Below are 24,259 nucleotides of genomic sequence, written 5' to 3'. Positions count from 1 at the left end.
CATTAAGTTATGGTTTTTAATGTATTATCATTATTGTATTTATTATTATTATCACTATTATTATTCCTATTGTTCCTATTATTATTATTATTATTATTGTGATTGTTATTTTTACCATCATGATTGTTTTTATTCCTACTACTACAACTATTACTATTGTTATTTTTACTATCATCATTATTATTATTATTATAATTATTATTATTATTGTTGTTATTCATATGATAATCATTAGTATCATTCCTATTGTTATTATTATCATCATTATCATATTATTTTTATTAACATCAGTGCTACACATAATGTTTTTATTATTACAACTACTATTACTATTGTTATTTTGTTTTCATTATTATTATTATTATTATTATTATTATTATCATTATTATTATCATCATCACATTATTATTATTATTATCATCAACAGCGCTACACATAATGTTTTTAGTATTATATAAGAATAAGAAAAATAATAAGAATAAGAGTAAGTACAACTTTATTCATGCAGAAGGAAATTGTTGTGTTAGAGTGTCAAGTAAAACATAACAATAATAAATAAAAGTAGGAAGGAGGGAGAATAAGAAATACAAATGAAACCATAAAGTGTCAAAGTCAAGGCTTTGTATAAAGCCTTATATATATAAAGCCCTATATAAAGGTTTTTAATGTCTACAACTACAACTACAATTACAACTACTATTACTATTGTTGTTTCTGTTTTCATTATTATTATTATTAGTATTAGTAGTAGTATTGTTATCATCATTGCTGTTATTATTATTATTATAACTGCTTTATCTTTGTCTCTGCTCTTTAGTCAGCAGTGTTTGACTCGCCTTGCAAACCGTTCAGACGCTCTATTAATAATTCATCGGTGTTGCACGTTTGAGCCCGTCCTTAGACTCCTGCTGTGTTTGGTGATGTTCAGTTGCAGTGAGCCGTGTGTGTGTGTGTGTGTGTGTGTGTGTGTGTGTGAGACCCCCCTGGCGTCGTGGTGTGTGTTTTATCCTGTGGTCAAACATTGCTAGCGGGCGCATATTATTGATTTTATCCCAGAGGCTGCAGGCCGGTGTAAATATGAACTCGGGCCGCGTTCGGCCCTCGGACCGCGCTTTGGAAAAGCCTGCTTCCGGTTCCCCGACGCACCTTCTGCGTGTTTTCTGGACGGCGTTTCGGACCTTCTCGCTATTATTCTCACCATCGTCGAGGTCCCTCTCGCGCGGAGCTGCGGCGAAGCGTTTCTGCCGAGCGGGGAAACAGGAAAACAGAGAGGACAAATGAACAAGGTGTCCGTTCATTAAAAGCTCATTTACACCCTAAAAGATAATGGAGTGGGTCAGTCACGGTTCGCCGGGTAGACGCCGGCCGAGACGTCGACTCCTTCAGAGGTGGAGGATTTCGACGGCTTAATTAAGAGGGAGAGGAAAACAATCATGGAAGTGAACCGCGCTGAAATGTCGTCCATGAGCGAAGTGAATACCCGCCGTGCGAGACGGTTAGCTTTCTGATAACCATCTCGCGTTCTTAGCGGGAAAGAACCCACGGCGTCTTCACCGGCTTAAGAAGAGCCCGGATCGATCGATGTGAATGAGAGGGTGAACGGTCGGACGTCTCTATTTGTGGCCTCCGAGATCCGACCAAGGTGAACCCGCGACTCTCGTCCGATCACTGAAGGCTTAGGCTGCAGCCTCTCTGTAACCGTGGCAACAGGATAGCCGGTATAAATCGGATGCATGGATTTGGGAATAAAAAAAAATTTAAAAGAATCCTATAAGCTAATCAATTTACGTCTCACAAATACACGACAATAAGAAATGAACAAATAAATGAACGGATTAAAAAAAAACAGGGACATGAAAATAAATAAGAGACAAACTTCCAGGTTTATGTGAACATTAATATTAAAAGAGTGGCTCTTTAATTAATCGCCATATGGGACTAAAACAAAAAACATAAACAAGGGAACATTTTAATCAAATTTTTACTTATATTAATTCAAATTTTTTATGTTTTTTTTTTTTTTTAATTTAATTTTAGTTTATTTCATTCATTCCACGCTGGCTTTAAAAAACATCTTGCCGAAATGTAAATCGTTTCAGTGGATCTTTTTTTGAAATGGGAACAACGGTGTGATTTTAACAAGTAAAAAAACAGACAAAACCGCCGTATTGTGTTCGAGAAAAGAAAATATCTTGTGAATTATGAAGATTAAATCATTTTCGAAAGGTCAGTCGCATCCCCGCGTTTTTTTTCTCTTTATTTAAAAAAACCTGCTCCCTCGAATCGCTTTCACTCGGTTGAAGTAATTTGATTGCAAGTCGCTGCTTTTGTCCAAAAAGTGCGATGTTCCAGCCTCTTCATTAAAACCGTATACTGTACGTACCAAAATATACCGCTAAAAACAACAAAATAAATATAAGAGTACATATCCAGGCTGCACTTGTCTATAAGCCGCAGGTATCTTCATTGTAACATGAGATATTTGCACAGAAATATATATATATTTTTTTTATTCTAATTAAATGAATACCGGTAACATCCACAAATACATACTGGAAATGCTTTTTTTTTTCAGAAAACTGCCTGAAACACAGCTGCAAAAAAAAGATTTCCACATATTCCGGACATATTCCGCACTTTTATATGGGCTGCACCAACTAATTTTTAAAAGAAAAAAGAAATTGTACATAAACAAGCTGCACTTGTCGTTAAGCTTCATGTGTCCATGTTGTAAAATGAGATATTCACAAAGAAACCTAATTTTTAATTAAATACATACCAGCAACACCCATAAATATGTCCTGGAAAGGTTTTTTTTCTGAAAAGGGCCTTTAAGACGGCTGCTGAAAAGATTACCGTAAATTCCGGATTATAGAGCGCACCTTTATATACTTCACACCAACTAATTTTTAAAAGAAAAGAAAATCAATTTAAAACTTTTAATTAAATACATGCCGTTTTTTTTTTTTTTTTTTTTTTTTTTTTCCTTTAAATAGGCTGAAGAAAAAGATTAATAATAAATAACACAAGGAAACGTCCATCCATCCGGCCTCAGAACGTCAGTCTTTTAAGCCAGAGAGACCTAAAAAATATCCATAAATCAGCCGCAGCGGTAAAAGCATGTGGGGAAAAACTAACGACTTATATTTCGGAAATTATGGTATTTTACGAACTTTGTTCTGATTTAACTGGTTTTAATGGCGTCTTTGACGGCTCCCTGGAGGGGAAATGGAACTCTCTCCTCCGTCTTTACATTTGAAGGCCGGTGAATATTTAAAAAACATAATGAGACACAGCAGGTTGGAACGCAGAGTGAACACGTTTAAGAATAGCTCATCTTGCATCTACGGCTCGATGTAAGAAGGTTGTTTGTTCAATTTCTCAATTCTATGTGTGGCTGAGGATCAACTCTGAGACAGGAATCTCCAGGGATCATGATGTTTGCAGATGACATTGTGATCTGCAGTGAGAGCGCCGGATTGGCTGTGGAGCCCCTTGTTGAGACGCATTTTGTAATAAAAGTGCATTTTGTAATAAACTGCCCCAATGCATCTTGTAATACATTTTGCCGCATTATGTAATAAGTAATTACATATTGAGAAGATTAATACAAAATGCACTTGCAACTTTTTTATTCTCCAGGAAATGTAATTACATGGTGCATTATGTAATAACAATTCTAAAGCATAGTTTATTTGTTGTTAATTGTATTTCATTTTACTTTAAAGTATTTGTAAAAGCTAGGCCTATTATTAGTATCACTGTATTAGCCTAGTAGCAGTACTTAGCAATTACTATCAGTACACTGTTCAAAGGTTGCATTAACAGAGAATATTCTATAAATTCCATGTTATTACATTTCCTAGAGAATAAAAAAGTTGCAAGTGTATTCTGTCATAATCTTCACAAAATGTAATAACGTATTACATAATGCGGCAAAATGTATTCCAAAATGCGTGGGGGCAGTTTATTCCAAAATGTGGCAGTTTATTACAAAATGAAACAAAAAAGTTATTATATTTTGGACGTTTATTACAAAATGCACTGTTATTACAAAATGCGGTTCAACACCCCTGAAGGGAAAAGCAAAAAGGAGAAAAGAAGAGGCATGAGAGACGGAATGGTTCAATGTCTCTATATAATCTGAGAATGAGCGACTGAATGGTTTAATCCAGATTAAGCCCCGCCTCCCGCCTGATGACAGTTAGGCTCCGCCCCCACAACGCTCCATATAAGCAATATCAATAAAGTCGTTCTGATTTAATGCTAATATTAATTAACAATCATTCAATTGTGTTTTTCTCCTGGAGGCGCTATTATGGGATATTTTCGAAATCACAGATCGGACTATTCGCACAGGCCTCAAAATAATCATAAATAAATAGTTAAGATTCCCCGTCCATCAGTCAGGGACGTCTATTTTGATTTTCTCTCCGCCAGAACAGTCAAGAGAAGACAAATCTGCGTTCGGAGACGCTTTTCATTTATGCCTGAAATTGCGAGGCCGGTCGGTGGAAATCCATCACGCCGCCGCCGTCACTCCGTCGCAGGGAGGCGAAATTTACATTTAAGGGCGATTTTCTCAGACAAAGGTCTGGAAAAGAAGAAAAAAAAAAAAAAAAACATTGTGGGTCAGATATTGGAAGAGGTTTTGTAATAAAATGTGTGTTTTATTTTCGTGACATCGATAATCAATGGCGTTTTGGTTTAATAATGACAAACCCAATGTTTTCTTTAGCTTTAAATTTTTGGATTTATTTTCTTTTTCTTTTTGGCTCTTCAACCAATAATTTGACCAAAAACCCTGATATTAGCATGATTTTTGCAGGGTTTTTTTTTTTTTCCAAATCAAGATTAAAAAGCAAAAATGAATTATTCAAACAGAATTAAACAGAAATCAATATGAGTTATTATTATTCATAATAATAGCAATAATAATAAAAATGATCATCATTATGAGAAGTTTATTATTAAATTATTATTAAAGTGTCTGTGTGTGTGTTTACACAAAAAAAGTACAAAACGAAAAACAAAAAACAGAAACCACTATTTATGTTTACCACTAAATTGCCTGCAACTAATTGGAGTTAAAGTTTTCTCATTTTGAGAAGCAATTCCCAAAAAATCTAAAAAAAAAAAAAAAAAAGTGTCTTTTGTGAAAATATTTGCATAAATTTATAAATATCATCTTTCCCCCATTCTCTCTCCTGCAGGATTCGTCGCAAACGTCGTTTCTTCGGTCAAACCCAACCTTCCGCGTCATATCGGGGCGGCGTCGACGTCACGACCGGACCTTCGGCGGCGCCTTCCCTCCGTCCGGATCGTCCCTCATCCCTCGTTCTTCTGCTCCCGATGTTCCGTCCGACCCTCGGGTGCAAATTTCCTCCGGATCCGCCGCAGAAGTGGACCGAGTCCGAACGGCGAGGCGTCGGCGGCGAGCAGGTAAACACTCCGAAAGGAACCAACGTGCAAACGCGAAGCTTCTCCCGCGTTCGGAGGATCACGAAAATACGCAAGTTCTGAAGTGAAGGACGGAGATGAAGCGGAGATGTTGTTCCTCCGGTTTCCAGTTTCTGGTCCACCTTCGACGTTTCTTGATATCCAGATGGAGCCGCGGCTCGGAGGGACGCTTTCAGAAGGTCGTAGAGGTGGAGATGGAGAGGATCAGGGACGAGTCCATCAGAGGGACAGCACATGGTAGATGTTCTGGAGGTAAAAGTCAGGATTGTGATGTGGACAGTGGAAGGGTGGAGAAGGTCTGGGTAGAAGGATGAGGTTCAGAAGAAGACCAGAGTGGAGGTTCAAGGATAGAGTGGGTTGGTGTGGGAGAAGAAGATGCAGATGATTGGCTGTGGAAGGCGAGATGGTTTTAGTCGATGGGCTTCAGGCGGCGCAGATGTTCACGCTCCTGCCTCAGAGCCAGAAGAATTCTGCCTCCACGTTCTCCTGCCTCGGCCTTTCCCATCTTCTCCTGGTTCCCTCCAGGTCCTCCATCACCTCGAGATTGTCCGCAGGCGCGATTGAGATCCAACGTTTCAGCTCCGCTAAACGCTTCACACACAAAAAACCACCAAGTTCTTGAGATGTTTCCTCAGGAAACATCAGGTTTGTCTCTTAGTTTCTCTGCATCTTGCAGAACCTCCATGGACGAGCTTCTCATCTTTTCACCCTGAGATCCTCCGACGGGTTTTTTATTTTAAACCCGAGCATAAAAACAGTTGCAAGTGGAGCTGATTTACACTTTGTGTGGCAGAGTGTGTGTGTGTGTGTGTGTGTGTGTGTGAGAGTGTGTGTGTCGCCTCTGGTATTTCTGTTTTGTTTGTAGAGAACTAACAAACTCAGGTGAGATTAAAAAAATAAAAAGGGTGCCAAACAAATCCTGCCCCCCGACGGAGCTGCTTATTATGGGATAGTTGGAGAAAAAAAAAACCCTCGGTCAGCGGTTCGAGGCGTTTCCTGTCCACGCCAAAGCTGGACCCATTGTTGCCATGGTGATGGAAAACAAGAGCCTTCGCCTGCGAGATCGCCGTCGCCTTGATTAAGCCTCCGATCGAAGACTTAAAGCCGGAAGACTTTAGCTTCGGATCTCCTCTCATCCAGAAGCTTCCACCTCAGCGGTGAAAGGAATTTTCCGGAAGAATCAGAAAAACTTTATTTGTCCTGGAGAGGCAATCAGGGGGCATATCAAAACTGTGAACATCAAGAATAAAATAAAAATAAATAAATAAAATAAATGGATAAATAGATAAAAATATTGCATAATTTAAAAATAAAATAAAATAAAATAAAATAAGATAAAATAAAATTAAATAAAATTAAATAAAAATTGATTTAGAAAAAAAAAAAAGCAGTGCAGACGATCGACGGCTGAACTAACTGGGAAGGAAAATGTCGCAGTTCACCAAAATCCCCAAAACTCCTGCAAACAGGATGAGGCAACTCCTGCATGAATGCCGCTATAGTATATCCTTGTTTTACGCGGGGGTTACGTTCCAAAAAGAACCCGTGATAGGCAAAATCAGTGAAGTAGAAACCTTTTTTTTTTTTTTTTTTTTTTAATTATTATACAATTAAATACTCTATTATCCATTGAAAAGAAAAAAAAAAAAAAAAAAAAACATTTTACAGGCTCAATCATTTGTTTCACAAATAAAAGTACTGTACTTTAGAAACATTTTTTTCAACAAATAACTTCTGTACTGTACTGTCAAATAATAATTTTAATCATCAATGTGAACAGAAGGCTTCAAATTCAAAGATTAGCTCCGCCCACCGCGACCCGAGTCATTGGATTAAATGGGAGAAAATTAAAAATGATTATGAAAAAAATTGCGAACAGTTGCAACCCTTTTTGCATTTTTATTAAAACTTATCGCTGCTGTCGTCCTTATGTTTTTTTCTTCCTTCTTTATGGAACGAACGGAAGATTCATTCATTCCGTAATGCCGACCTACAGCCGCATAGCTTTTACCTTCCCTTAGCATGTCCAGAAGTTTAACTTTATCTGCGATAGATAGCATCTTCCGCTGCCTTTTGGGCCCTGCAAGGTGCTTTTGTCGCTTCAGAGCGTTTTGTCAACATTATGGGTTTTAGAGAAACTCGAAATCGTGAGAGAATTGCACGTACGTCATGTAAATTTGGCGAGCTGTTTTACATACGTCTACATATTAAACTGCAACGTTATTGACGCACATGTAGAGAAGAAGCGGAGTGACTTTTTAGCCAATCAGAATGCAGAGCACAATGCACGACGCAAATCCGTGACGTAGCGAAACCGCGTTATAGCGAGGGATCGCCGTATTCCAGGAAATAGACACGTCCGAAAGAGACGGACGTCCAAAACCATCCGGCCTCCGAGGAGCCCGACGAAGGCCGTCTGCCGGTCCGCTCGATGGTTTCCGTCTCGCCGTGAAGCATAACAATGGACCGCCACCTGCTCGGCAGCAGGCGTGGGGAGGAGGAGGGGAAACTCCCCGGCGGCTCGTAAACACGTCGCAGGAAATAATCCCGCTCCCGCCACGCCGGCCGGGAGGACGCCGCGTTCAGTGTGTGCACACAGCAACACTTCGCCAAGCCAATGGCGTCCTGAAGGACGCGGTGAACACGTTCAATATTGCTCTGCTCCTGTGGAGAAGGCGCCGCTGGGCCCGCCGGTCGCCCCACACACACACACACACACACATAGACGTGGACACACACATCAGCTTCAGAGGGGAGATAACTGCAGCAGCGCCAGGCACATGGGTGGATATTACATTGTCATTAAGCGGCTTGTGATTTGATGATAAATGGCCTTCAGACACACACACACACACACACACACACACATACTCGTACGCATGCACACACTCCTCCCCCGGCCCCCTCCATTACCGAAAATAACGTTTTATCGCGGTTTAAAAGTAAATAATTAAGAGCTTAATTTGAAACAGTCGTCAATTTTCTGCCCTCCAGTTTTCTCCGTCTCTAAAAGATAAGATTATTAACAGCCTGACAAAAAAAAAAAAAAAAAAGGGGGGGTTGATACGAATCAGCCGTCAGAGGAGCTGAAAAAAAAGGAGAAAAAGGGAGGGAAATTAAAAATTTCTGAAATGAAAAGCGTTCTCTCGTGATTCCATCGCGATGCGGAACGCCGTTTCCGGCAAAACGGTTTCAGAGCGGGACAAAAAAAAAAAAAGAAAAAAAAATGAATATTTGGGGATACAGGAGGAATGTGGATAATTAGCTAAAGCAGAGATTTCCCTCCGAGACACACACACACACACACACACACACACACACACACACACACACAGCTGAGGGAGCTTCTATTGAAGACCTTGTCGGATCTCAAACAGACAAACTGATACTCAGCTTCGGTCAGACCCACGTTTTCACTTGTATCCAAAACCCGGACCTGCAATTCGTTACCGCGGCGACACTTCATTCTCGTGGAAATCTTCTGTTGGTGGCAACTTGAATTTCTTCACTCCAAGACGTTTCTTCGCTCGTCCCAGAGGCGTCTTCAGTTCATAATGTTCTCGATATAGTGTTGAAATGAGAGGACGAATGTTCGTCGGACTGTTTTTCGACTCATTTTCGGCTTTTCGTTATGACCTCGCAGTTTTAATGACCTTAAAATGCAACTGTCCATCTTGTGTTTAATCCCCTCCTCATCATCGGGGAACTCCTTTTGAGCGCGATTCCCTCAACTTTACCCGAACCCTCCTGCTTTTCTTTTCCGTCCACGGAAAAAGAAAATGCGAGACGCCGCTTCCTTTACATCCGAGTTTCTCCGTCGGTTTAACATCTAATGGCGTCAATTATCCCTTGTGAAGATGGAACTCTGGGTGGCATTTTCTTTCCATTTTTTTTTTTTTTTAATATATTTTAATTCGCCCACAGACCTTTCATGTCGACATCAGATACCTCTTGTAAAGTCTTTCATACCCCAAATTAAACATTCCCTGTTATATCAGGACCCCCTACCTGCAGCCCACCACCACCACCAGCAGCACCTCCAATGATTAAAAGCGGTTCCAGCACACAGTCAAATTTCCTTGTAGTAGCGTTTGGCGAGCCGCCCGCTCCGAGCCGCTGTGATAGCGAGAATGATTTGGACAGGTGAAGACTGATGAGGTGTGTATCGCCCGTGGCAACTGTTTGAAGCCGGAACAACCCTACCTGTCACCGCCGATGATGCTCAGCGAGCCGGTCGTGGCAGCTTCAAGATTTTTCCATCTTAATCGCTTATTCATCTGTCAGATTCCTCTCCCGCCCCGGCGGGCCTGCGCGCAGGCGGTATCATTTACTAAAGCAAAGCAGGACTCGGTGGCTCATTTATACGGGGTTCGTTTTGGTTTCCTTCCTCAGGATTTAAGGCTTCAGGGAGCCACGGACATTTTACCGGCGGCCATTTTTGGAGTTTTTTTCGACTTCTGATTGAGGCACTCTTCTCCCTCTATATTATTTTCTTCTTTTTATTAGTTATATGCATCATTCATTCCGTACGTAGCCTAGCCTAGCTATCATTTGGTGGGAGGCGCAGCTCAAATAGAGACGTGCAGCCGTTCAACCCCTCGTTTTATGTCATATAGACACAAAAACATTCACTTGCCATGAAGAGATGTGCAATTATTCACTCGCTTTTCCCACATCCGGACAATGCAGAGTCTGCAATCAACCTTCCGCATGTTTTTGGACCGTGGGAGGCAAAGTCAGCTTTATTGTCACTTTCTCCGCACGCATTATTTGACAGAACCGGCGAATGGGAGAGAATGGGCACCGCCGGGCTAAAAATGCAGAGGAGAGATTCCTGTAAAATGTTTTATCGGGTCAAACTGTCACCATATCTCCAAAAACAAAACTTGCTAAGTCCAGGATATAAACAGAGAACAGCTATGCAGCGGAAATAAGCAAGTCAAAAATAACGATATCATTTGCAGAGAGCAAATAAAAGCGAGGACAAACCTACATATTGGAGGCGACCAGCGCCATGATCACATGAAATGGGGAACCTATAATCGACAAAACGCAAGCATTGACATAACACACAGCGGTGCGTCAGAAGGACATTTCATGGAGTTTAAACAAGAGATTGACCGAGGATACCTCGGCGTGAGGCCGGGGGTAGAGCCATCGTCAGCGAGGAAATTACAGATTAATAAAAAATCATCAATTTTTCACTCTGGATGAATAAAGTACAAAAAAAAGTCAAAAAATAAATGAAATATAAATAAATAGCCGAAATAATTCATCATCAAATTAGTAATTAATAAACAATAAATTCATAAATTGACAAAAATAGATAAAAAAAATACAGGGAGTCACAGCCATTTATAATTAGATTAAATAATTCATCATCAAATTAGTAATCAATAAATAATACATTCATCCATTCATAAATTCATGAATTGACAAAAATAAATAAAAAAATACAGGGAGCCACGGCCATTTATAAATAGATGAAATAATTCATCATTAAATTAGTAATTAATGAATAATACGTTCATAAATTCATGAATTGACAAAAATAAATAAAAAAATACAGGGAGCCACGGCCATTTATAAATAGATGAAATAATTCATCATTGAATTAGTAATTAGTAAATAATACGTTCATAAATTCATAAATTGACAAAAATAAATAAAAAAATACAGCGGTGCATTCAGAGATAGAAACAGAAGCGGCACGGTCGCTGCCGTCTCAGTTAAATCCATCTCACTGCCAACTTAGACCGGACCAGTTGTGGCCGAAACCCAATAAATAGTCTTTTGCCACGGGAGGCTGAACGACAACAAGGGACAGCTCTCCGACAGGCTACATTACTTTTAAATGCGCAAGTTGGACGACTTAAAACTATTATTTAACCCTTGTGTTGTCTTGTGGGTCAAAAGTGACCCACTACCATGTTTAGCTGTAGAAAAAAACGCGTTTTTTCCAACTTGAAACGTTATGACTTTTCCTAAAGAGACCCCATAATTAGAAAAAGTGATACTTCTTTTTTTGTTTATGTGTCCATGTGGGCTGTACACCACCAGGGTACAAAGATTGTCTAATGGGTCATTTTTGACCCGTAGGACAAGGGGAGTAAACACAATATTAAGATCGCATGAGGGTTAAAACATTATAAAGAAACTAAGCCTTTTCACTTCCTTGTCCAAAGCAAGTAATACCAGAAACGCAAAGTTTGTTGGCGGCGCCCCGCTCTGCAGTCTTGCACGTAAAAGCGATCTTCCGTGTCGGCGTGGTTGCGTCTGTAGCCGGTATCCGCCCACCTTAGCGCTTGAACAAGGGCTGACTTGCAACTACTGGACATACAGAGCAACTGCACCATGAATTTAACTGAATAATAACAATAACACAGTGAAAATGAAACAGTGAACATTAAAAGATGAGGTGTAAAGTATTAAGTGCATGCAGATACACATGACAAAACATCTTGAGGGACCTCCTAGCTGTGATGCTAACACCGCCTAGCATACCGTCCCATCGGTGTTTGCCGCCTCTCTGTTCACTCCAACCATGAGAGTCAATTGAGTTTTAATGGAATATCTTATCTAATCTCATCCTAAATCCCAGTAGGTGTAAATCCAGTGACTTTTTTTTTTTTTTTTCTCCTCTCAGATCATTTAGGGCAAACCTCGGCGTCGACACCGATGCGTATCGGCAACGACGTGATGCAAGAGGACGTAAGCGCTACCTCCCGTTCTGCTGAGGAGCAGCACCTGGGGCTCCCGCCTCCAGAGGATTCCACGCCGTATCGTCCGAGGGGAACGAACCGGACCGCAGATGCTAAAACGTCACGGTGCGGCAGGTGGATCCGTCCGGTTAGTGTTTTCCAAAGCCGCGCGACTCGTTTCTACTCCTTCGCTCCGCCGGGAAACGGTGAAATACCGTCTGTTTGAGTCTCCAAGTAGCTTTGCGACAGCTGTATCGTGGGTGAAAGAAGTCATTGTCGGTTTTAAGTGAAGCATCTGAAGAAAACAACAAGGCTCTTATATAGAAAAACCTCCTGAGCCGATAATCATTTCACGGCTTTTTCAGACGGAGCTACGATTCCTCGTTCGCCCGCGGGAAGAAGAGCCAATAGCCTTTGTTTCTTTCGCCGTTTCCCATATTTACCTGCCGCTTTGTCGTTTCGTTGTCCGGTAATTGCAGGCAGCTGATGATTCAGCAGGAGATCAACGGAGTCATTCATTCATTTATTTCACGTCCCGCTCATCCTGCTTTCACCCAGTCGATAGCGGGGCTACATTTTGGAAACATTCAACCCTTCGCTCGTTCATTCACATCATGTGAGACGGAAAACCGTTCACTCTCTCACTGACATTCAACAATCTTCTGTTCCTTCACAGCGAATCAACCTTCTCCATTTAACCCCATTCTCTGGATCCACCAACTACCTTCATATCCCCTCTCACTACGTCCATAAATCTTCTAGACCTACAATTCCAGTATCCGTCTTCCATTATATTCCCTCTCCCTCCTCTCTCCGTGACCCAACCATCTCTGACCTTCTCTCCAAAACATCTACCATGTGCTGCTCCTCTGATGGATCATTCCTGATTCTCTCTTCTCCAAAAGAGAACCTCAACATCTCGATCTCTTTGACCTCCAGCTCTGCCTCCTGTCTTTTGGTCCATATCAGTGTTTGTAGATTATCTCACCGCCGTCTCCTCCACCTTCCCTTTCCTTCCGGCCGATAGTCTTCTATATCTTCGTACCCCTGACACTTTTCTCCGCCATTCCGACCTGCTTGAACCCGTCCCTTCACCTCTTTTCTGCGATCTCCATTGCTCTGGACCAGGAGTGGCCAAACTACGGCCCGCGGGCCACTTCCGGCCCACCAAAGATTCGTTCCAAATTTCAAATTTGATGTGAACATTTGAATGATCGGGTCGATGAATGTGGGAGCTCGAACCGGATATTATTTCATTTTTGGAGCTACTTGGGAATTTTCCTGAGCTGAACGACACAGATTGGATGTGCGATTTAGCCTCTGCTGTGGTCGACTGACTCACACGAATGAGCTGGACGTGAAGCTACGACGGAAAAACTGGTCAGTGCAAGAAAACCTCAGAGCCTTCAAAACCAACACTGGTTTTATTTTCAAAGCAAATGTCAGACGAGTCCGATATGTACTGTTAACAAATGCACTTTTTTTTTTTTTTTTTCATATGTATCGTATCCTGTGCTGACCCGGCCGTCTGTCAAATTTTAAAAGTCAATGCGGCCCCTGAGCCAAATGATTTGCTCACCCCTGCTCTGGACACAGTATATATTCAGTATCTATCATAAGTGTTCACCCCCTTTGATGTTTTACCCTTTTAGCGCTTTCATAAATCAATCATGGTCAATAAAATTTGGCTTTTTTAATAGAAAAATTTATCGGAAAAAACTCTTTAATGCCAAGGTGAATACAGATTTCTACAAAGTAATGGCAATGAAATAAAAATGTATAAAGAAATATAATATCATATTACCTTTTTCACACACCTGGACAGTTTAGCATCTCCATTGAACCACCTTTATGCTTTTGGACTCTGGGAGGAACCAGGATGGAACCCTGCAGACACGTGGAGAACATGGAGACTCCACAAAGAAAGCCTCCTTGTCCAAATCCAACATCCGGCGCCTTCGAAGTTTTCGCTTTTTCAAAACACACAGGAAGAACCGGCGTCGAACCGTGAACCTCCAAAACAGCCAGCTAGCGCGCGACTTCATTAGAAATCCGAGTCATGCATATTCACGTGCGCGTCACGAGCGCGTGCAGACGTCCAGGAGCCGCCGTCTGAAGCCATTATTCCGAATTAAAACCCTTCGCCTCGTCCCCGCCGCCGCTCCCGCCTTTGCAGATTTCAGTCACGTAAATGCATCGAAAATTAATTTATCATGGTTTCGCAGACACCCATATAGATGCACGTGGAGGCGCATAAGCAGGACGTGCACTTTTCACCCGTCCCCGGGGCGAGTTTAAACGGCCCTTCGTAAAAACCACTCAGTTATTTAAGGGGGGAAACTTGGAAGAAGGAAATCATGGCGGGGATGTAACGGCGCTGTTTAAGAGCCAGAGCCGCCGCGCAAATGTGTTTTTCCTGATTTTACGCATGCGGGGGTGGTCGGCGATTCGGGCGACCTTGACGACGGGGATCTAGTTTTTCTGCCGCCGCCGTCCAAAACACAAGCTGGAGATTCATCAATTCGCTTGAACGCTTGTATGTCTCTATGTGACGCCTACATGAGAGAGTGGATTGTCGGGTTCCTCAACGAAAGCGGCTTTTGGCGTTTTACTTTTACCACTTTTAAGTGCTTTTGTTCTTTTAAATCTGCATTTTGTGTATTCAAGTCTAAGTCCGGGTGTCGCAGCGGTTCGTGGCCTCACGGTACAAATGACCCCGATTCCGTTCCAACAAAAGGATCTTTTTTTGTGTGCATGTTTTCTCCATGTTTATCTGGGTTTCCGTTGGGTTTCCTCCCTCAGTCCATAAACCTGCAGCAGCTTCATGGGTAGAAAATTGGAAAAATTGCCACAAATGAGTTCGTCTGTATACAGGACCGTCTCCGAAAATTACTATATTATGATAAAGTTCTTTATCTTCTATAATGCAATTAAAAAAAAGAAAAAAATTACCATTTCATGATATTCTATTTTTTTTGAGATAGGATTTTTGAGTTTTCTTAAGATGTAAGCCATAAACAGCAATATTAGAATAATACAAGGCTTGCAATATTTCAGTGGATTTGTAATGCATCCAGAAGGTAGGACATTTTTGTTTTTGTAATTGTATAATAAAAGATAAAGAACTTTATCACAATATTCTAATTTTCGGAGACAGTCCCGTACGCGGCCCTGCGATTGGTGACATTTGACTGTCAGGTTGGACGACGAGTATTATTGTAAAAACTGCCATACGTTCACGCATACAGAGCATCGAAATAGTTACTCTAAAACCCACGGTGCGAAAGTACCCAAAAAAAAAATCATAAATAATTTGTCACGAGATGAGATACGGTTGAGTTTTAAAGTGACAGGTGAAGTTGTAAGAAAAAAAAAGAAAGGAAAGTCATGACAGTATGAACGTGCAGTTACATCAACAGTTTTATAGTGAATTTTTTTCATTTAAGTGAGTGAGTCCAAAAAAATCGTTGCTGAAAGAATCTAGTCGTAGCTTTCCAAGAGTCTTTTGCGAATCTGAGACTTAAAACTCTAAAAACTTGAAGTCTTTTTTCATGTCGTTTGGTTCTAAATGTGAAAAACATCTTCAGATCGGATTCACACCCAAAACCTCCGGCCGGAGAAAAAAATAACCCGTTTGCAAACCGCAGAAATGAATCTCGCCGGAATATCTGAGCCGACGGGGCGGCGAAATCCGGAAATCTGACACCGCAGCCGATTTTAAAACGAAATCAGTGTGAATTTAGGTGCCATTCAATCGCACCGTTAGTTCGAAGCAATTTGCATTAAAGATAACGAGACGGCGCCGCAGGAGCGTCTGAACACAGCTGCTCATTTAGACCCCTTGTATTTCAGCCTAATCTGCAGATATTCGATATTTTCCCCCGCGATGATTTTTTTTTTTTTTCATTGCTCTGATTGACATCGCTAATTGCGCCGCGTTCTACTCGCGCCGCGCACCCGCCACCCCTGACAGATTATGTAACCGAAGTGATTAATGCGCCAGCGGCTCCGCCGGGGAAGGTCGGGTCGGGTCGCCGACCCCGGTGACCTTTGCTCCGCCTGACACGCAGATGACCCCGATATTTTTTTTTCTCCTTTATTTATTTTTTTTTAATTTTTTTCGGGGCCAGTGTTTTCAACCAAACCTAGAAATAGCTGAATCGGCTCAGGCCACGCCTTCCAATTAATCCGAAATTTTGGACGGCTTGCTTTTCCCTACCACGTCTGTGGAGGTTCTAAGTTATCCAAGTCACGGTGAACTCTTGTCCAAATTTTCTTGTCTTGGCAACCGGACGTAAATTTCTTCACTTGAAGATGTTTCAGCCCTATTTATAAAAAATAAATAGAGGAGCAAAAACAAAAACAAGGGGCAAAATGTGAACGTGTAAACAAGTAAGAACGACAATTTAGCAAAAGCTGAAGTTAGCCTTGTTAGCATTGAATACACATGTGTGCATTTGTACGTATGCGTATGTCGACAAGTAAATCTTGTGGTATTTTGGCTTGAATTTCTTCACTCTTAGACGTTTCAGCTCTTGATCGAGAGGCTCCTTCAGTTCTGATGACCTGTCGGGAGTTTCCCAGTATAACTGCCAGGGTTTCGGTCTTGGTTCTGGTGGCTCGTTATGGAAATGGAAGAGTTGCTCTGCAGGAACTGGGTGCAAGGAGGTTGATATGCTAACCGGGGTGTCGTTCATTGTCCAAATTTTCTTGTCTTGGCAACCGGACTTGAATATCTTCCCTTGAAGACGTTTCAGCCCTATTTATAAAAAATAAATAGAAGAGCAAAAAGAAAAAGAAAGGGCAAATTGTGAACATGTAAAAAAGAACGAAAATTTAGCAAAAGCTGAAGTTAGCCTTGTTAGCATTAAATGTACATGTGTACATTTGTACGTATGTCGACAAGTAAATCTTGTTGTGATATTTTGGCTTGAATTTCTTCACTCTTAGACGTTTCAGCTCTCGATCGAGAGGCTCCTTCAGTTCTGATGACCTGTCGGGAGTTTCCCAGTATAACTGCCAGGGTTTCGGTCTTGGTTCTGGTGGCTCGTTATGGAAATGGAAGAGTTGCTCTGCAGGAACTGGGTGCAAGGAGGTTGATATGCTAACCGGGATGTTGTTCATTGGGGACAAATAAAAAACAACTTTTTGAAGAATTCCCTGGTTCAAAATGTAAAAAGGTAAAGCTAAACAAGTGAAACCTCTTGGATCAAATGGACCGAAGTTGCCAAGTTGGTTCTGGTGGTGGATCTTTCCCAGTTGTTTGGAGGCTGCAGATGTGGTTGGTCCATGTGGGCATACAAGTCTTGGTATTGATCCCAGTACGTCTGTGAGGCCTCCTCCTCTGCTCGGAGATGTTTTTTTCTGTTTTGACAATCTTTGACTCTGGAATCATCAGCTTTCTCCGGCCAAAATTACAGACGTTTCTGTCTTCAGGTGAGTGGCCCTTGTCCTTCAGGTTTTGGTGGACCTCGGAGTCCAAAGGTCCACTGGTCATTAGAACTGAAGAAGCCTGAAGAGATGCAACGTCTTCAAGTGAAGAAATTCAACGCCAGCTGCCAAGACGAGAAGATTCCGACAAGAATTTTCCGTACGTGTTCGTCGCGCCTCAGACTCCTCCGCTGTCGGAAAGGGTAAAATCATAGCCGTGTTATAATCGGTTGATTTTTTTTTTTTTTTTTACATTATCGAGCTCACAAAGCCTTGAAGAGGCTGTTAGCGTGACACGGCTAATCTGCTTACACGGCCGCCGCGTGCCAGCGAGAAGCGCGAGCGAGTCAGAATCTGCCCGGAGACATAAACATGCAGCCATTTTGTTTTCCGGGAGAATGTTACCGGTTTATTTCTCCAAGCTGAATTTAAAGACAGAATTTCAGTGAGGGTTAAAGTTGCCGATGCTGTTCGATCCTCACGACCCCCTTCTTTTTGGAACGAGGACTGGATTTAATTCACAGGTTACGTGCCAGATCATAGAAGGTTAAGGCTTCCGCCTCGCTGCTAGAAGTTCCCTGGTCCCATGTTCTCCCCGTGTCTCCGTGGGGTTCCTCAGGGTTCTCCGGGTTCCTCCTGCAGACCGAAAACATACAGGAGGTTCACTCCAGACCCTGAACTGTGCAGATCTGTGGATGAAAGGGTGAATGGTTGGATGTCTCTGTATGACGTGAATGAGATAGTTGTATGTTTTTACATGAATGAGAAAGAGGGTGAATAATTTTATGCCATGGGAATGAAAGAGTGAATGGTTGACGTGCAGTGAGGTTCAAGGGTGGTGAGGCACGCCTACCCTGAGGCAGGAGACCTGCGTGCCTCACTTAGTTGCTCTTTGCAGCCGTTAAGAAACTAGCAACATTCGTACAGTTGTTGACCAAAAAAACACTGTACACTGGAAATGTAGTTCATATAGCAAAAGTGACATACGGGGAGGCAGCAATGCGGTCTTGGTGCAGAGCACGCCAGCAGTCGGACGTCATTGCAATCTACGTTGAGGCTCAACAGTCCGTGGCCTCACCACATGTCTCTCCTCAGTATTTGTACAGTAAATGTGAAAATCCAGTCACTTTGAATAAAAAACTGTTGACGTTAAATGAAAAAATACCTTTTCAGTGCTAATCGTTGGTAAATATAACCATGTCATTCTTTCTATCACTTTACATTTTTTTTCTTTTTCCAAGATCGGCAAGTGAGGCACTTGCCTCTCCTGCCTCCCCCGACTGCACGTCAGTGGTTCACTCTTTTCCCCCTTTGTTTTTAAAGATGTTTGCTTTCTCATTCACGCCATAGAGACATCAAACCATCACCCTCTCATTCATCTATCACATATATAACATGCAAATGAGAGGGTTAATTGATGTACATATGTCACTTTATGCCAAGTAAATGGAGCGAGAATGCTTGCATGTCTATTTATGATGTTTGAAAAAGAGAATGAATGGTTGGATTTTATTTGGCATAAGAATGGTTAGATGCGGCTCTGTGATTGGTTAGCCTAGGATTGTGGAGGTTCTTTCAGATCTGCTTTTTCAGCTCACGAAAACCTGAAGAAGCCTCCTGGGCGAGCCTTGAAACAGCTCCAAGTGAAGAAATTCAAGTCATCAACAAGCGACCTAAGGAAAAACCAGGTGTTTACGCTTAGAGTTCTTCTATTAATTGCACATAAAATGATCACAGTAAACTGGCTCAAACCCCACCCACCCACCAGACTTAAGGATGTAAACTGCATGGAACGCATAACAGCAAACTTACAACTTCAGACAGACCTATATCTTGACAAATGGGCACCCATTAAAAAATATTTGGAGAGTTGAAGATATTATCTCTATTTGACTGAGTTAGATGTTTTTTTGTGTTTATGTTTTTTTTTTTTTTTTTTTTTTAGTTTTATTTTATTTTTCGCTAGCTATTGAGGAAATAAGTGACCTATAAAGATTATTGTATAATGTATATCTTGTTATGAGGTTTTGTAAGAATGTGCATGACTCTGTTCCAATGGAACCTGTTCTAATAAATGTTCAAAAAAAATAAATTTACTCAAATCCAGCCACAGGTTCAAAAGATATTGCGATATGGTCAAAAACCTCGTATCTCGCAGAGTTGAAGCGTTTTTGTTACACTTTGTAAACAATGAAAGAATTCTTTCTGGAAAAAAAAAAAAAGAAATTCAAGTCGTTTCGCCAGCAGAAGAAGATTTTGACCCGATCTCTCCTTTCTAAATGACAGGTAGGATAAGCTCCGCCCCCTGGCGAATGGATGATAAGTCAGCGAATGAATGATCCCCGTGGAGACGCAACCCGGTTGATCCTCACGTTACTTTTCTTCCGGAGGCAGAAACAAAGCTGAGCGGAATCAGACGCTCGGAGTAAACGTCTCCAATCGCCCGTCGCCCTTTTACATCTCAAGGTCACGGGTAAATCTACATTCTCCGGGGTTGGATGGAGCTGATTGGACAGCTTTCGGCGTCCCGCTCTCCTCATTAGACTCATTTCTCAGCTTGCCGGGGTTAATCGCCGCACACACACCTCACGTTACGCTTCCACTTACATCATAATTACCGTGGCGAAGATCGGAAACAATCTAAAGCTCCGATGAGGCCTTCCGTTATCATCCGCGAGTGGACGCCGTAGATCCGTACGTGTCCCGACAGCGTCGCCATCAATATCGTCCGGCGGAAACCTCCCGGCGTTTCCCCTCCTCCAGCCCCCTCCTTTCCCCGGGAGCCAGCTGTTTCCTGGATTGATTTCACTTATTTAATGACGGCGACGCTAACGACCCTCCCGCGGCGTCACAGGAGCCGACGGCGTTCGGTCGGGAGAGCGGGAGGGCAGATTGAAAAAGGTTCGGGAGGGAGTTGATAGAAGGATGAGGGAAAATAGAGACGGGGTTGAACACAGGTGGCCTCAAACAAGGACAGCAGATGTGGGATGGAAAGGAATGAATCCTCGCGCTCGTTTCTTTTTCTTAACTTGACACCGACACATGAAAGGGACGTAATGATTGCAACAAAAATAGAAAAAAAAATTTTTTTTTTTTTTTTTCTTTTAGACGTAACGGAGGAAGGAGACATCCTGCTGTAAGGAGTACAGGAAAAAAAAAAAAAAAAAAACATTTATCAGAGATTTTCTCGGCATGAAATCTTTTTTCTATAATGTGGACCCGTCATCGCAAAGAAGAAAAGAGTCGGTTCTGATTGACTGTGAAACGTTTATTTATTTAAAATCTTATATAAAAAAAGACTCCGGAGCAAAGTCAGAGGACGAGCCTGCAGAATTTTTTTTTTTTTTTTTTTTCACAGAATCGATATTTAATGGAATCAGGAGCTTGCGATGTCATTACAAGATGTATCTTTGAAGGTTCTCCGCCCTGCAGGTCCTGGTCGAGCCTGGTCGCTTGAAGATGTTCCTCTTCTCCTGGGGGTTCCTTCCGGGGAGCTACCTGGATGGAGGTGAGATCCGTCGATAAATCGAATGTACCCGAAGATCCAGACCTGGTGACTACCATCCAACCTCATCACGAGTGGACTTCTCTTCTTCTCCACACATTGGCCTACAGATACCCGTTCAGATACCAGCTCAGGCGAGTCCCCGGGATTCCTGCCTTTGTCATGAATCACCCCCACCTTCTGGTAGAGTCGAAGAAGCCTCAAACAAGAGGAGGAACATCTGCAAGGAGAGAAAACGACTCCAGGATATGACATCCTTCGACGTGGATGTCCGAGAACCCCTCGCAGATGCTTCTCCCCGGCAAGGACCTCCATGGTAGGACTGGTTTTGTTGTGTGTGAAACCCCGGACTCCAGGGACATGTTAGCGATGGTTGTTAGCGCAGCGTAGAAACCACAGATTGCTCTTAATTCACGAGAAAAGAACATACTTGAACCTCATCGGAGGACCTTGAAAAATACCAGGCTTCCTTTTCAGACTGAAATGATTCCTGCTAAAAAGAAAAGATCCGATAGATAAAGTGCCGGTTCGGGTTAAGGGTGATTCCCTTCACACGTTCGCGAACACAATGTCGTGATTCTTTTACGTGATCGGAGCGGTTGAATAGAAGTAGAATTTTACAGATACTTTCAGCCTGAATTGTTTGTTGGCGTGACGCCTGGATTGTGTGATTGACAGGAAACCCGTCCACGCCACCTCCGGTCCAGCGGGATTAATTAGTCCGCCATCATTGGGCGGCCGGTTGATCGCAGAGCCATATAAGGAGACACAACCAATCGTGCCTTACGGATCTGACCAATCCAGGGTCTCCAATGAACCTCCCGCATGTGTGAGGAACCCGGCAAACTTGAGTAGAACCTGGAAGTAGAACCGCAGTGAGGCGGAAGAGCCAAACACCTCACCGCCGCGCCCGCCAGATGATGGATTAACGATGCGAAACTAGTCCTGATCGATGTCCGGTCCAAAGGCCCCGGCCAGCTGGTGACTCGGCGTGGAACTTCTCGGAAAAAGAACGGCGCCGTAGATATTTCGGCACGTTTCGCGGGGGAACGACACCGTCTAAAACCCGGAGTTCATTTCTCATTTTGCACCTCCTCGAACCGGCGGAGGGCCGAGGAGGCGCCTTCCCGGGTTTTTTCTTCCCGATGCACTTTCAAAACAGAGACGGCGAATCGCTACAAGGGCCCTTAGCATCGTCTCGTTCACAAAGAAATCAAAACGGCCATATTCAGCCGGCGTTTCCGCGGCGGGCCCGTTTCTCCTCGTCTTCATTCATCTCAGATAGCAGGGGTGTCCCCTCTCACCCACCTGAGGCTCGGCCACTTGAATTCCGCCGGAGATGCTTTGTGCTCGGAATATTTCCTTTTTTTTTTTTTATCGCATCCGAGGTGCGGTGCTTAAAATTTATCCGTCTTTTCTTTTCCCTTCGCATTTCATTTCGCCCAACGCCGACGATATCGCCCGATGCAAAATCGCCCGGCGTCCCCCCGATCGCCGCTTCGATTTCGCCCTCCACGGAAACGCCCTTTTTGGTCCGTCGCCGCGCGTTCATTTACGAAAGAGCGCAGCGGCGGAACGTCCGCATCGATTTTCCACGTCGTTTTTACCGAAACGCGTCCGGATGTTGAAGTGACTGAAACTCCTGCAGGTTCAATAACTGGAAGCGGCTCCGGCAGAAGTTGTTTAGCATCTAGATTCCCCGGCTCTCGGCTCCTCTGAGAAATTAGAAATCCGATTCCTAATTGATTTCTAATCCTTTCAAACTTTATTCTGCCTCCTCTTTTCCACCGAGAGACTTTATTATTTTGTTTTTCACTGTTTACTTTTTCTTTTTTTTTTTTTTTTCCTACCGGGTTGCACTGTAAGCAGTATCATTAGCTACCGGAAAACTTCTTTCAAACCGCTCTGGAACTTTGGGATGTAAAGCCGGAACTTTGTTAGGACCTTTGCAACCTGTTAAGTAACGATCGGTGTCATCGGGTTTCCGGGGTTTGAATTAAATATATATTTGGCCACCGAAGAGACGCGGTGAGAAACAAGAAGAGATGTATATTTCAGACCGGTGGGGGTCGCTGAGGGTTTTTCAAGTCTCTGAGATCGGAAGCGACGAGGGACGCAGCCCGAGCAGGAACTATTTCTTCTACATGCCAAAAAGTGGTGTATTTTCTTCTTTTTCTTTTTAAAAACATTTGTATTGTTTCAACAGCCAAGTCCTGCGGTCCCTTCTGCCCCGTGCGGTGCGTTTTCCTCTGAATGCTTTCTTTCATTTTGCACATTGTTGACCTTCCTTCTGACGGATTCGCGCAGTGGGTGGTTGCCCTTGAGCAAGTTAAGATGGAGAACATTTATTTGGTTCATTTTCTTTGTTTATTTATCTTTCCAGACACCTGTGAAGGCACTCGCGCCGGTCCATGACGAAGGCGGGTTGAAGACGATCGGGAAAAAATAATATCTACGCCGTCTTCGCTCTTGACACTTCCACAATGCAGTCAACCGTTCACGTCAACACTCACACGTCGATGGTGGCGGAATCACCACGCAAGGCGCTAACAAGACCGTAGGGAGATGCTAGGTGTTCAGCATCTTACCCAACCGTACTTTGAGTCGCAAATCAAACCGCCCATGTTGTGATTAGTGGAAAGAGGAAGTGACTGGTCTCTCAGTTTTCATTGTCATTATCCCGGCATAACCAAATTTTGTAGGGACTCCCGGCGAGAGGCATCAAAACTTTAGATGAACAGTGCGCAGTAGTGTATCTGTGGAGCTTCTCAGACATCCAGATGATGGTGAATTCTTGTTGAAATCTTCTTACTGTGGCAACTGAAGATGTTTCGTCCCTCATCCCAGAGGCCTTAGCACTTCGAGTTGCCCGTGGACCTTTGGGCTCCTCGGTCCACCTTCACCTGAAGGACAAGGACTGTTCTTTGGAGGACAGCAATGTTCGTATTCTTGCCAGAGGAGACAGATGGTTTGAGGGAGGAGTCAAAGAATCTTTGTCCAATCAGAGAAATCATCTCTGAACAGCAGAGGGGGCCTCAGACACGACCTTTCACAAACTTAGAACGCCGTACCGGGTTCAATACCGAGAAAGTTGCCGAAAAGTTTTTGCTCCTTTGTTTCACATTCTGAGATGTCTAACTTTACCTTTGCACAAATCAATCCA

This window comes from Fistularia commersonii, chromosome 3 (assembly GCF_037954325.1).
Source record: "Fistularia commersonii isolate RoL2024-O1a breed Wild chromosome 3, RoL_Fcom_v1.0, whole genome shotgun sequence".
Lineage (NCBI taxonomy): Eukaryota > Metazoa > Chordata > Actinopteri > Syngnathiformes > Fistulariidae > Fistularia > Fistularia commersonii.
Note: the sequence above shows the minus strand (reverse complement) of the source record.